The sequence below is a fragment of the Fundulus heteroclitus genome, unplaced genomic scaffold (genome assembly GCF_011125445.2).
Source record: "Fundulus heteroclitus isolate FHET01 unplaced genomic scaffold, MU-UCD_Fhet_4.1 scaffold_333, whole genome shotgun sequence".
NCBI lineage: Eukaryota > Metazoa > Chordata > Actinopteri > Cyprinodontiformes > Fundulidae > Fundulus > Fundulus heteroclitus.
The window spans coordinates 75,879-91,787 of NW_023396743.1; the positions used below are offsets into that span (position 1 = coordinate 75,879).

The window sequence follows — 15,909 nt, forward strand, 5'->3', positions numbered from 1 at the left end:
TTTGGTGATGAACAATGCCTTTTCCAGCATGATGGAGCACCTTGCCATAAAGCAAAGGTGATATCTAACTGGCTCAGGGAACAAAACATAGAGATTTTGGGTCCATGGCCTGGAAACTCCCCTGATCTCAATCCCATTGAAAACTTGTGGTCAGTCATTAAGAAACGGATGGAAAAACGAAAACCTAGGAATTCTGACAAAATGCAAGCATTGATTGTGCAAGAATGGACTGCTATCAGTCAGGATTTGGTCCAGAAGTTGATTGAGAGCATGCCAGGGAGAATTGCAGAGGTCCTGAAGAAGATGGGTCAACACTGCAAATATTGACTTGCTGCATTAATTCATTCTGTCATTAAAAGCTTTTGTTACTCATAATATGATTGCAATTGTATTTCTGTATGAATGTGATAACAACATCTGACATACACACATGAAAACTAGAGGGCAGCAGATCATGTGAAAATATAATATTTGTGTCATTCTCAATACTTTTGGCCAAGACTGTATGTTACAATAAATATAATTATTGAATATTTATGGATATGCCAACACTAATTAAAATAAGTTGCTAATGTTAAAGCTAACTGATGTTATTTCTAAATATAAGGAAATTTACTCTTCAGATTTAATTGTGGTAGGTGGTGATTATAACCTGACAGCAGATGACTGGATAGACAGATGTCCTTCTAGATGCTCTAAGAAAAGGTTGAATCCTACTTTATGTGAAATTAACAACTCCAATATGAAGGCAGATTTGTGTCTTTATTATTCAATCAAAAAAAAGGTTGCTTCAATCAAAAAATATATTTTCAATTAAAAAAAATTCACTTCAATTAAAAAAAACCTTTTCAATCAAAGAAAAAAAGTATTTGAATCCAAAAATATATTTGAGACTCAAAAAAATACATTTGAACACTGATTTTCTTTGATTGAAAATGTTTTCTTTGATAGAAGTCCGTTTTTTTTGTTTGAAGCAATGTTTTTAATTGAAGTAGCATTGTTTTTTGATTGGACCATATAATGGGTAGGACATTTGTGTCTTTATCATTCAATCAAAAAATAAGTTGCTTCAAACAAACAAACAAGGGAATCAATAAAAAAAAGTCACTTCAATCAAAAGATAAACGTTTTCAATCATAGAAAATAGTTTTGAATGCAAATAAAATATTTGAGACTCCAAAAATTGCATTTGAACACTTTTTTTTTAATTGAAAATGTTTTCTTTGATTGAAGTAATCTTTTTTTGCGTTTGGGGTATACATGGGTAGGACATTTGTGTCTTAATCATTCAATTCCAAAAAAGTTGTTTCAATCAAAAAAAATATTTTCAATTAAAAAAATAAATAAATTAAATGCAAAAAAAAATTACCCGTCAATAAAAAGGTATTGAAGAGAATGTGTTTTTTCGTTGTTTTTTTTTTTTTTTTTTTAAGAAAAAAAAAATTTGAAGTTCAACATTTTTTGATTAAATAACTTTTTTTTTTGAAGAGAAAAAAGTTTTAAAGTTCAATTTTTTTTGATTGAATCATTTTTTTTTTAAGTGAAAAAAGTTTTGAAGTTCAGATTTTTTCGTTTGAATCACTTTTTTTTGTTTGAAGCAATGTTTTTAATTGAAGTAGCATTGTTTTTTGATTGGACCATATAATGGGTAGGACATTTGTGTCTTTATCATTCAATCAAAAAATAAGTTGCTTCAAACAAACAAACAAGGGAATCAATAAAAAAAAGTCACTTCAATCAAAAGATAAACGTTTTCAATCATAGAAAATAGTTTTGAATGCAAATAAAATATTTGAGACTCCAAAAATTGCATTTGAACACTTTTTTTTTAATTGAAAATGTTTTCTTTGATTGAAGTAATCTTTTTTTGCGTTTGGGGTATACATGGGTAGGACATTTGTGTCTTAATCATTCAATTCCAAAAAAGTTGTTTCAATCAAAAAAAATATTTTCAATTAAAAAAATAAATAAATTAAATGCAAAAAAAAATTACCCGTCAATAAAAAGGTATTGAAGAGAATGTGTTTTTTCGTTGTTTTTTTTTTTTTTTTTTTTAAGAAAAAAAAAATTTGAAGTTCAACATTTTTTGATTAAATAACTTTTTTTTTTGAAGAGAAAAAAGTTTTAAAGTTCAATTTTTTTTGATTGAATCATTTTTTTTTTAAGTGAAAAAAGTTTTGAAGTTCAGATTTTTTCGTTTGAATCACTTTTTTTTTTTTTGAAGCTCAAAAAGTTTTGAAGTTCAAATTTTTTCGATTGAATCATTTTGGAACAAACGTACCGCGGTGGGCGGGTGCTTCTCTATTGGTCAGACATGTTTGATTGACAAGTGTCTACACCAACGACGTCTTTCTGACAAAGAAGTCTTGTTCGGCACTCCCCAGGCCAGACAGCTTTTTACCAGCAAGAGGGAACAGCGGTGAAGTTGTCGGTAAGTAGATAAAACAGGTTGAAAATAATTGTTGTCATGTTATTAGCCTATTCTGTTGATATTTACAATAAATTGTACGCTTACTAACTTTGTTCACGTTGAGGAATGTTTGTAATGGTGTGAGGTTAGATGTCTAAATATTTTCAGACAGGCAAGCAAAGTGGGCGAACCTATGGCCCCCACGCAGCAGCTTGCTATGTGCTAAAGAGCTACTGTGTTGAGTAAAGTAGCCACAGCGCTGCCTGTTTAGTAGATGCTTTTATCTTGAGAGCGGGATATAGGCTGCTTAAGCTGCTGTTAGTCGAGGTGCATGCGTCTCTCTCCCCCCTCCCCCCCATACAGTTATCGCTGGGTCCGGTGTCGGCCAAGTGCCATGTACTGTGCAGGGTATGGCAGGCCGTTTTAACATTTATTAGCTTGACTGAATATGTATACCAGACATCTCAAATACGGAATAAGATTTTTGCACTTAAACTAATAACAGTTCATCTACATCATCTTATTTCAAGTGCAGAATAGCTAATAACCTTCTTTTAGGGGTAAGAATACTCATTCCATTGGCAAATAGTCTTATTTAGCTGCTCAAATCAAGGAAGAATACACTGATTTCAAGAAAGTTTTACTCACTTGCTGGTAGTTACGCCACGTTTCGGTCTTTTGAGTTGGAGGATTTTTCACCCTCCTCATCCCCGGCGGTGTAGGAAGGTTTTTGTGGAGCCAAGCAGGCCAGACTCTGATCAATTTGACCTGCTGGCTCAAGGCCCTGACTCAGTGAAGCCACAACCTGGCGCTGCAGGGTCAAATGGTGGACAGAATTGGTCCTGTTATATATTATCATATATCAGAATCAATATATATTTCCTGCTTTGTAACCCAGGCGGGATCACCGGCAGCTTTGTGCATCATGATTCATTTGTAATGTGGACACGTCAGCCCCAGATCACCCTCTCTGTATCGTCTCAAACAGCAGGCAGATACCGCAGATCGCCCATGTCCAATGTCCAACCTAGAACCAACATCACAGTCTCACAGCAGCCCCTTCCCGGCTGCCTCAAGACACTAACTGCAGAACAATTGATTGCTTTCACATACACTCCCCAACAACACATAAAAAGTTGGTAAATTTGTTTTTTGAAGATAAAAAAGGTCGCTAGAGAGTTTGAAAAGTGCAATAGTGCTCTCTATGGAGGCACAAGAAGATGCTCTATTTTTTTGTTTTGTTTTTTAAGACTGAGCTGGCTTTTATAGTCCTGAGCAGCCAGGGGACCAATGTCACACGCTCAGAATTACGTTGCACGTGCAGAAACTAATGTTAATTTGAAATTCAATGCAAGAAGTTTGACCGTAGGAAGGCGCCATACTAAGTTTTGGACACAAAAGCCGGATTTCAACTAATATGCATTATAATTTTTCAAAAATAATGACCAGGATATGTAGATAGTACTATAAAACAACCATGTTAAGAGTTTATTGACAACAAACAGCTGATTTGAGGAAGAGTTACACTTTAACAGAATTTAGCAACCTAGAAACCAGGCTTTTCCATATTTGTTAAGCCTCCTATCTGGGATACCCTCCAGGTTGATATCAGTAGCTCTTTAAGTTCTATTGTTGAGTTATTCTGCTCTGAATTGCTTTTTACAGCAAATTATCAATTGAAACAATATAGTGACCTTGAGTGTTTTTCCAGCAATGAATATATAACTTTGTCTTTTTGAAGATTGATAATGTTGATTTTTAGCACTAGGTGATAACGTGTTTCAAATATTTGCTGATATACTAATTCAATTATTCATAATTTCAGCAAAAAATGTTGAAACCATTGATTTATTTCTAATACGGGTTTTCTGATCATTATAGTATATTGTCTCCAGGTAGGGGGTTGTATCCTTATTTTAAGTACTAATTTTATTTTGTGTTATTTCAACTTTCTAGATGGGGCTTTGTGATACATGGTGCCATCGAAGGACACCCGTGTGGGATTACCTCAGCTGCAGTACAAACAATAGGGCAACAACAGTACACTGTCAGTTTTTGAAAGCAACATCTTACTATGGACTACCATCAAGAGTCAGATCAGACCATGGGGATGAAAACATGCTGCTTGCTTTATGCATGCATCTAGTTCAAGGGCTGGAACACAGAGGCTTCATAACAGGACAATCAGTTCATAATCAGCGCATAGAACACCTTTGGCAGGATGTATTTTTGCATGTGCTGCAGCATTTCTACCATACATTCTACTGTCTGGAGGACGCAGAGAATCTTAACCCAGATAATGATATCCACAGACTTTCTTTACATATTGTATATCCACCTGAGATTCAAAGGAGGCTGGAACAGTTCAGACAGGCTTGGTACCACCATGGTTTGCCCACAGAAAGTAATCACACAGCAGCTCGTCTGTAATTCTGATGCAGAATACATTTGACAATTATTGACATTTAATCATTCTTTTGCACATTGCCATTATCACTTTATTTTAGATCTGTAAATATTTATATATATATACATATATTTCTTTTGTGGGGAATGTTGTATTTATATAATTATGTTGTTTTTATATCTGCAGCGTGTAACGAAAATAATTTCCCACTGAGATTATTAAAGTATTTCTGATTCTGAAATAACTGTTGGGTGCGGTTCGATGAAACCTTGCAGTCAGGCCGCTGTGAGGAACTTGTAAACTTTAGTTCAGGAAAAGGAAGAAGCATGAATACCGTCACTGTATCCCTAACCTAACCTTCGGATGTTTGCGTTTCTACCACATTTTAATTGTGCTCTGAGCGAAAGATTCCGTTTAGCAAATTTAGATGCCCAACTAAGTCAAGACGACAGACGCTCACAACATCTCTTCTATAAGAACTCCAAAGGACTGTACACATTATGCACAAACACATCAGATAGACTAGGTAATATAAAACAGCTTCTTTATTGACTCTAATGGGAAATTCTATATAGTTTGCATATCTTATGTTTCAACCTCTCCCTTACATCTGGAGCTGCTGTCTTACAGGAGTTGTCTGGACCAACATGATCTCACATACAGAACCTTCTGAAAGTATTTAGCCCCCTTGAACTTTTCAACCTTTGGCCAAATTTCAGGCTTCAAACATAAAGATATAAAACTGCATGTTTTCGTGAAGAATCAACAAGTGGGACACAATCATTAAGTGGGACGAAATTTATTCATTCTCTTTCTTTTAAAAAACACATTTTTATTTTGGCCCTCTTCTTGTGTTAAACTTCTCCCTCCTTTTGGCAAAAATATCTGTTTATTTTTTCCTTTGTCATTAGTGGCCATGATAAGTTCAGTTTAATATTTTTTTATGTATCAAACTTTAATTTTGAGTATTTTCTTTATTGCCATAAAGACAAACCTAGAAGAGAACATATGATGGTCTTGGATAACAATTTGTCAACTTCCTGAAAGTTGTTAAAATCTAAAACCATTTCAGAAGTTTAATGACAGAACCTGAATCATCTGGCACAGTCTTCTGATATTTTATCCTCAGGACCAGCTAAAGGCTTTTAGTAAAAAACATATGAACAGTATTTTTTAAACACTGGTACACTTTTCAGACTTGTAAAACCACGTTTTACCTTAAAATTAAGTAAAACATTAACAACAGCTGGACAAACATGCAAACCCGTCATCACCTTACAGCGTAACCTTTCATAGTCACATTCGTGATCATTTAAGAAACTCCAAAGGTCGGAGCTTGCAAAATTCCCTCCATCATGTATATTCTAACAGCCTTGTAGGAGGAGTGCAGCGACAGATACAACAGGACAACAACACTAGTATTGGCTTCTGGGTAAATTGTCTTGGTGTCATGCAGAAACTGGATTTCAGGCTGGCAGGAAAAGCCAAGTGGAGGGATGGCAGAGGCTCCAGAGGTGAACATCGAGAAAGAGGGTGGGCCATCCTCCTCTTCTATAAGACAGAACAATAGAAGAATATGACTGTTAGACATGGAAAAAATACCCCTGATGTATTGTACAAAGTAATTTTAAAGTTATGGAAATTGACTAAAATGCAAAAACAGACCTTTAATGTCAATCAGCCAGTCACTCCTAAAGCAGACCAACTGATTCTCCAGAACGCGCTGATTGCTGCCCTGAGCAGAATAGGCCACTGTGGCTCATGTCCCTGGCAGTGAGGGCTTTCTCCTCACACACAGACATGTCAGAAACAACCGCTGGGTTTTTCTGCAGCTCTTTCAGTAGCCCCAGAATCTTGAAGCCCTCTGCAAACCTAAGAGGCAAGGCAAGTTTATTTCTAAAGCACATCTAATGTACAAGAAAATTTCTACAAAAACATTAAAGCAAGGTACAGAGGACATTAAAAAAGTACATATAAAAAAACAAACATGATTAACAAACAATTTATTAAAGGAACAATAAGCATTATTTTGACACAAGGTTGTGCTTTAGCACTGTCTGTAGACCAAAACAATCATGGGTGCTTTCAAAGGCTGCCTGCACCGTGGCGTGGTGACCACTCTGCATTTCTCAGCGTATTATTAGCATGGTGGACCGCCAGGCTAATATTAACTATAGACCTAAGAACAGGTGGGTCTTTAATCTGGATTTACATAAAAAATGTTTTAGCTGAGTCTGGGAGTTTGTTCCAGACATGTGGAGCATAGAAGCTGAATGCAGCTTCTTTAGGTCTGCTTCTGACTATGGGAACCGGTCCAGATTGCATCCAGATGACCTGAGAGGTCTTATGGATTTATGTTGGATCAGAAGGCCACTGATGGATCCTGGTCCTAAAACAATCAGAGCTTTATAGACCAGCAGCATAACTCAAAAGTCTGTCTTCTGACAGTGAGGGAGCCAATGGAAAGACCTCAGAACCAGACTGATGTGGTCCAAGGGTTTGTTTTTAGCTAGGGCTGAATGAGCTGCAGTTGTCTATTACAGGGGTGGGACAATGAAACTGAAACACCTCTTATTTTAGTGTGGTAGCTTTCATGGTCAAATTGGACCAGCCTGGTGGCCAATCTTCATTAATTGCACATTGAACCAATAAGAGAAGAGTGTGAAGGTCCAATTAGCAGGGTAAGAGCACAGTTTTGCTCAAAATATTGCACTGCACACAACATTATGGGTGACATACCAGAGTTCAAAAGAGGACAAATTGGATGCACATGGTCCTCCAGAATGGAGGACCATGTGCATCCAATGGTTCAAACTAGTGATGGGTCCAGCAACACCGATGCGTCGGCGCATGTGTCGAGCTCATAGAGCAAAACCCGTGTCGATGCACGGGAAAATCACGTGACCGATACAGGAACTGTTTCGAACTGACTGACGCGCCAAACTGTTTCTGTTCCCTCTAAGCTGCACGCGTGTGCATTCGCGCACAGCAAAGCTTTGCTGCGCAGTAAATAAAATCCAAGCTGAACTGTAAACAAAGTAACGGTTAATAATGGTTCATTTTTAACCATGTTACAACTCTGGTGTGATGGTGTACCACAGTCTCGCTCTGTGAGCAGCAGGTGCTGATCGGAGCGCACCACTGATGGATGGGTGTGGCAGACGCCTTTATGGTTGGGCGGGTTGCGCTGTGCGTCTTTGTTCTGAGCGTTGTTTCAGAAAAAACGGCTGATCTACACTTTGTAGAAAGCTGCTACTCTGAGTAGTTCGATCAATCATTGAACGTGAGCATGAGCATTGAAAGGACATGGCAGCAAAAAATTTTTAATAAATAAATAAATATAAAAGCCAGTCCACAAGCATCCTCGTTCACATTATTTATTGACTGTATCTAAAAAAAAATCAAATATATGTTTAATTCAAATGAAAATATAAAATAATGCAATGCAACATACAATGATTTAAATTGTATTGTGTATACTTGGTCATCAAATCAGTGTCAGTTAACTCTGTCAACCAGGTTGGCTGTAGGGATTTTAAGGTCCAGCAGGTGTCAGTATTCAGTGACACAGTATCAATACAGTTCGCCAATGTGTTGAAACGCTTCATGACGCCTCATCGACCCATCACTAGTTCAAACATTGTATCCTGAAGGAGGTGCTGTGTATCAGGATGACAATGCACCAATACACACAGCAAGACTGATGAAAGATTGGTTTGATGAACATGAAAGTGAAGTTGAACATCTCCCATGGCCTGCACAGTCACCAGATCTAAATATTATTCAGCCACTTTGGGGTGTTTTGGAGGAGTCAGGAAACATTTTCCTCCACCAGCATCACGTTGTGACCTGGCCACTATCCTGCAAGACGAATGGCTTAAAATCCCTCTGACCACTGTGCAGGACTTGTTTATGTCATTCCCAAGACGAATTGACGCTGTATTGGCCACAATAGGAGGCCCTAAACCATACTAATAAATTATTGTGGTCTAAAACCAGGTGTTTCAGTTTGATTGTCCAACCCCTGTATATTTAAATGGTAGATCTGTAAACATGCTGTTACAATAATTAGGCTGACTGCAGATGAATGAAGGACTAGTTTCTCCAGGTCCTGCAAAGTAATCACACATTTCATCTGATATTCTTAAGGCTGATTTTGTAATTGCCTTAACTTGTTTTTTAAAATTTAGGTCTGAATCTGTCACTAAATCCAGATTTCTGGCCTGGTTGGTGGTTTTTAGAAGTATAGATTAATATCCCTGTCCATCAATCTTACTGATAAAGGCACCACAACACAAGTATGCTAACAGAAACATGGAGGAACCCATTTTTTCCCCTCAGATCTTATGACAACATCAACGCCTTTGTTAAGATAAGAGGGTGTGAATATTTTACTGGTCGTGGGCAACTCTCATAGGTCCGTTGACAATAAACTTGACAGCGGAGCGAACTAGGGAGTCCTTTTTTCTCCAGTTTGGGACATGCCTAAGGCAACCCTTGATGCTAAGGCTGTCTGCTGCTTCTTCAATGGCAAAATTAGCCTCATTGGTGGTTTCACCTTCTTTTGTCTGAATAAAGATGAATACACATGAGTCCACCCAGCCTCTCCCCCAGTGACCGCTGGAGATAGGCACCAGCAACCCCCGCCACCCCATCAGGGATTAGGCGGGTCTGAAAATGGATGGACGGACACATGAGTCCCACCAATAAACTCATACTAAGTGCATGTCTTTGGACAATGGAAGGAAACCGGTGTGCCTGAAGGGGGCCACATATACACAGGGAGAACATGCAAACTTCACACAGAGGCTTTTAAGCCTCATCTGTGGTAGGCCCACATTATCCAGGACTAAGCATTTTAAAAAGTATTGAAGGTGACAAATGACAGTTTATACTCATACCTTGATTAGCTGCTCCCGGAGTTTGTGATCATGCAGAACTTCTGGTCTGAAAGGGGCCTTTGGAAGCCCGCAAATTGCTGAAACAGCCCTTCTGAGAAAAAATGGTGGGCAACTCCTCCACGGACAACACAGACTGTAATCATTTTTGCTACAAAGTAGTACAACTTTGCTTCCAATGCTGCAGAAGAAACATAAAAGGATGGTTAGTTAAATGACTACCCAAGACTAAATTCCTCTGCTTAAAATAGACTGAATTCACTAGAATGAGGAAGGCATGATTAAAAACGAACCCTGACATACAAAATACCCTAGCACTATGTGACGTTTATTTGATGGCTGGCTGGAGAAATACTCATGTCCACTCCACTGATCAGCTAAGACTAAATGGCTTTTAGGGTAACTCTGAGAGATGGGAAGAGGAGAAAGATTAACTGTAATGTAACAATTCTATAATCTCATTTTAAAAGTTTTGGTTTCTTGTGACCAGAAGTTCAATTCAATTTATTTAAATGTGATTTATATAGCGCCAGTGGATAGTGGATATATATAATGTCATTTCTACTAGTAGAAATATATTTTTGATGTCAAGAATTATATATCTGGATATCTAGAATGTTTTATTTATTTTTTATATCTGAAATGATGATGACTAGTATTGACTGGATTATGGAGATCTGAAATTAGATTTCATCCTAGTCGGAATTCAGTTTTAGACATCCGGAATGTTTATTTTAGATTGGAAGAATGTTATTGCAGATGTCTGTAAATAAAAGCCCTATACACATGAATGGGGAAAGTGACGTAATTTGTACTACTTTGAATTATATTCAAGATATCTGAAATATTCATTTTAGATAGGACAAATGTTATTGTAGATGTCTGAAATGTAAATTTTGACTAGGAAGGAATGTATTTCAGATGTCTGGTATACATATTCAGTCAAGCTAATAAATGTTAAAACGGCCTGCCATACCCTGCACAGTACATGGCACTTGGCCGACACCGGACCCAGCGATAACTGTATGGGGGGGAGGGGGGAGAGAGACGCATGCACCTCGACTAACAGCAGCTTAAGCAGCCTATATCCCGCTCTCAAGATAAAAGCATCTACTAAACAGGCAGCGCTGTGGCTACTTTACTCAACACAGTAGCTCTTTAGCACATAGCAAGCTGCTGCGTGGGGGCCATAGGTTCGCCCACTTTGCTTGCCTGTCTGAAAATATTTAGACATCTAACCTCACACCATTACAAACATTCCTCAACGTGAACAAAGTTAGTAAGCGTACAATTTATTGTAAATATCAACAGAATAGGCTAATAACATGACAACAATTATTTTCAACCTGTTTTATCTACTTACCGACAACTTCACCGCTGTTCCCTCTTGCTGGTAAAAAGCTGTCTGGCCTGGGGAGTGCCGAACAAGACTTCTTTGTCAGAAAGACGTCGTTGGTGTAGACACTTGTCAATCAAACATGTCTGACCAATAGAGAAGCACCCGCCCACCGCGGTACGTTTGTTCCAAAATGATTCAATCGAAAAAATTTGAACTTCAAAACTTTTTGAGCTTCAAAAAAAAAAAAGTGATTCAAACGAAAAAATCTGAACTTCAAAACTTTTTTCACTTAAAAAAAAAATGATTCAATCAAAAAAAATTGAACTTTAAAACTTTTTTCTCTTCAAAAAAAAAAGTTATTTAATCAAAAAATGTTGAACTTCAAATTTTTTTTTTCTTAAAAAAAAAAAAAAAAAAACAACGAAAAAACACATTCTCTTCAATACCTTTTTATTGACGGGTAATTTTTTTTTGCATTTAATTTATTTATTTTTTTAATTGAAAATATTTTTTTTGATTGAAACAACTTTTTTGGAATTGAATGATTAAGACACAAATGTCCTACCCATGTATACCCCAAACGCAAAAAAAGATTACTTCAATCAAAGAAAACATTTTCAATTAAAAAAAAAGTGTTCAAATGCAATTTTTGGAGTCTCAAATATTTTATTTGCATTCAAAACTATTTTCTATGATTGAAAACGTTTATCTTTTGATTGAAGTGACTTTTTTTTATTGATTCCCTTGTTTGTTTGTTTGAAGCAACTTATTTTTTGATTGAATGATAAAGACACAAATGTCCTACCCATTATATGGTCCAATCAAAAAACAATGCTACTTCAATTAAAAACATTGCTTCAAACAAAAAAAACGGACTTCTATCAAAGAAAACATTTTCAATCAAAGAAAATCAGTGTTCAAATGTATTTTTTTGAGTCTCAAATATATTTTTGGATTCAAATACTTTTTTTCTTTGATTGAAAAGGTTTTTTTTAATTGAAGTGAATTTTTTTTAATTGAAAATATATTTTTTGATTGAAGCAACCTTTTTTTTGATTGAATAATAAAGACACAAATCTGCCTTCATACTCCAATACTCTCACAGGTTTATGGAGAGACAAAAATCCTGGTGTTCTGGATGATTTATTCAGGAAATCTGAAATGACTGAAGACGACAGATGTAAAATCAATGAGATGTTCTATATGGTAAAAAGGTACAAGGTGCTGACATCAGATCTGGAGCTAAATGGAAAGAGGAAGGTGAAAAAAAATGAATCTTATTTTAGTGACCTAGAAAAAAATAGGCCAGAGAGAAAGAAGATAAATTCATTAATTATAGACAACAAAGAATTCACAGATCATAAAGTTATTTCAGAGGAAAATCACATATTTTACTCAACTTCATATTCATCTGAATACAATCCAATGAACTCCAACATTTTCTAGAATAAATCAAAGAACATTTCCCAATAATAGATGCAGCTTTGTAGGAAAACTGTGAATCTGGTTTTAGACTGGAAGAATTAGACAGAATGATGAAAAAACTGCTGCACTGATCACAGATCAGTTAAAAGATGATTTATCTCAGATTCTAAGTGAAACACAGTCTGGTTTTCTTAAAGAGAGATCTGTCCACAACAAGCTGAGACTGGTTCTAGATCTGCTGGACTAAGAACATCTGCTGGAGGATGACGGAATTGTTTTCTGTCAGGATTTTTATAAAGCTTTCTATGGTTGAACAGCCCATAATCTAAAAAGCTTTGGAGGATTTTGTTTATGGAGAAAAGTTTAAAACAACTTCAGTTGCTTTACACTCCTGATTCTCTTTGTGCGGCTCGTCATGCCTGATCTGGCGGCTTGCAGCTCATAACCCTGTATAAAACTATAACACAGCCAAGGCAATAAATATTTAGGTGGTAGCGTCTTCTTTACGGCCTGTTCACAACGCTGCCACGCATGATGACTGACGTGAAGCTAGCGCACATCCTCGGCCTTCAGCATCACTAAGTTACATGAGCAAAATGGATGGATTTCTACTAAAAAAGGGACAAAAACCAGATGGACAGAGCCACAGTGTTGTAGGTAACACAGAGGATAAAGATTCAGAGGACGAGGAAGACGAAATTCAACAGGAAGATGACGGGGGAGAGGGGGCAAGCAGGCAGGAGCACATTCACAGTAAAAAGATCAAGATACGTGGAATACAAGACGAGCAGCGAAGGTTTCAGGACAAATGGATAGAGGAATTTTTATTTGTTCTTCACAGCAATGATCCTCTGTGCTTAATATGCAAACAAACCCGTGTGTGTTTCAGACCAAGTAACTTAGAGCGCCGTTTCAAAACCAGGCATCCAAAATTCAATGAAAGTTCCCCATCTGGCAGCGAACTGAGAAAGAGAAAAATAACAGAGCTTAGCGCATCGCCTGAGCAACAACTAAACCTTCTCCACAGGAGAACTTCTACAGCAGAGCCTTTAACAGAGGCATCTTTTCAGGCTGCGGGGATTTAGGCAAGGGCCAAAAAGCCATTCTAGGACGCTGAGATAGTGAAAGACTGCTTTTTAGCCTCAGCAGAAATAATGTTTGCAGACTTTGACAACAAGGATGCAGTTGTTAAACAAATAAAAGCATTACAACTGTCTGATTCAACAATAATGAGACGGATGGAGGATAGTGGACGGGACATAGGTGAGCAGCTGCTGACTGAGCTGCGCGCAGTGCCCTGTTTCAGCATGGCTCTGGATGAAAGCACGGATATCAGCCATAATGAGCAGCTGTGTGTTTGGCTGAGCTTCCCCAAAGAAAACTCTTTGAAGGAGCAAATGTTGGCCTTACTTCTGCTTCTTGGCCAAACCACAGGTGAGGATGTTCTGAATGCACTGTTGATTTTTTTTTTACCAAAACCATCTAAGCTAGTCCAACTTTCAAGTGTACTGATGGAGCTCCAAGCATGGAAACACTAGCCTGAGTTAAAGAGCCACACTGGATCATCAGCTGGCCTTTCTAACAGATATTACCATCACCTGAACTCTGTCAACCTGCAGCTCCAGGGAAGAGACAAGTTGCCAAGTGACATGATGAGGGCAATCAGAGCTTTCCAGAACAAAAGAACTGCTCTGTGGATATCTGACAAAGACCTCACACACTTCCCAGGACTGAAAGAAAAAGCCAAAAGTGAGCGTACTCGTGTTGGTAACTTCTGGAGCTTGGTTTCTGAAGCAGACTTTGCCAACTTCAAAGCACTCGTACAGAAGGTGATGTCTTTCTTGGTGAGCACATACCCATGTGAGTCAACATTTTCAACCATGAACATTATCAAGAGGAAAGAGAGACACAGACTGACCAACGCTCACCTGGAATGCCTCACTATAATCACAACAACAAGCTACAAATACAACATGAAGAAGGTTAAGGACATGCATGCCAGCTTCTGCTCTTACCTCTATTAAGGTAAATAAACACTTTAATTAAAGTGGCTTCTGTGGCAATTTGGATGGAACATGTTGGGATTCATTTTTAATAAAATTTTAATGTAAAATATATTGACTGTGTTGTTTTTTTAATGTGGGGTAGCCAGTATTTAGGTAAAATGGTTTATTTATGTCAGTGACTTGGTAAATTGGCTCTCCTCTTGACCTTGATCTGCCAATATGGCTCCTGTGAAAAAATGATTGAGTATCACTGCTTTACACGGACATCAATAGATCAGCATTTTACCTTCAGGAACTTTTAAAGGTTTAGATGTTAAAAGAGGAATCCATCAATATTTTCCTGTTTCACCTCTGATGTTTATTATGGTGATGAAGGTGTTAGCAACTTTTATAAAAATAATTCAAGTATGGAACCGTTAAATGTGATGGAAGCTCCCTGGTAATTACTCAACTAGCAGATGACATGACCCTGTTCTTAAAAGACAAAACACAAACTTCAAAGGTGCTGAAGGAGATAAATGTTCTAAAGCCTCTGATCTGCATTTGAATATGAAAAATGTGAAATAATGATTATTCAGGATGAATAAAATTGTTCTCAACAGTTTGATCCAGAAAGATTTATCAATTTTTGGATGTATTCTACTCATTAAAATGGAAAGTTTATCCCATCTCATTTATTCAGCTTTTTCATGTTCTATATCTGATAAAATGATTTAAAAGTGAAATCAGGAAAACTTTAATTTCATTTGGAGAATCAGATGTCATTACATCAGGAGGTGACATAGTTAAAACTTTAGAAGAAGGTTTAAATCTGATTTTGATCCAATCAACAGTTCTATTAAACTCAAATAATTACAGAGTTTCATTAAAAATTACAAAATCTCTTGCATATATTAATATATAATCTCTGGTCTCTGGTCTAATTTTCTTCATACTGTTTTTGAAGCTATTGCTGGGATTACATTACCAGGGCAGTCAAAAGTAGCCGGTCAACGGCAAGGCAAGGCAAGGCAAGGCAAGGCAAATTTATTTATATAGCACAATTCAGTACAGAGACAATGCAAAGTGCTTTACATGATTAAAATATAGGAAAATAAAACAGAATAGTGTAGAAACAAAAAAAGAACATTTGAAAACAGTAAAACATTTTAACTTGAACATTCAAAGGCAATTTTAAACAAATGTGTTTTTAATCTCGATTTAAAGGAACTCAGGCTTTCAGCACTTTTACAGTTTTCTGGAAGTTTGTTCCAGATAAGTGGAGCATAGGAACTAAATGCTGCTTCTCCGTGTTTGGTTCGTGTTCTAGGTATGCAGAGAAGGCTGGAGCCAGAAGACCTGAGTGGTCTGGAGGGTTTATACGCTGATAACAAGTCTGTGATGTATTTAGGTGCTAAGCCATTTAGGGATTTATAGACTAACAG

The 15,909-nt window shown here is 37.0% G+C and overlaps 1 long non-coding RNA gene across 1 annotated transcript; it reads right to left on the bottom strand.

The window, feature by feature from the left end:
• Positions 1-6,545: 6,545 nt before the first annotated feature.
• On the bottom strand, positions 6,546-11,247 carry LOC118559661. The gene is made up of 3 exons (XR_004928955.1): positions 11,079-11,247; positions 9,719-9,896; positions 6,546-6,689 (listed from the first exon to the last, which is right to left on the bottom strand). It is a non-coding gene; the product is annotated as an uncharacterized LOC118559661 (long non-coding RNA).
• Between the last annotated feature and the right edge of the window lie 4,662 nt (positions 11,248-15,909).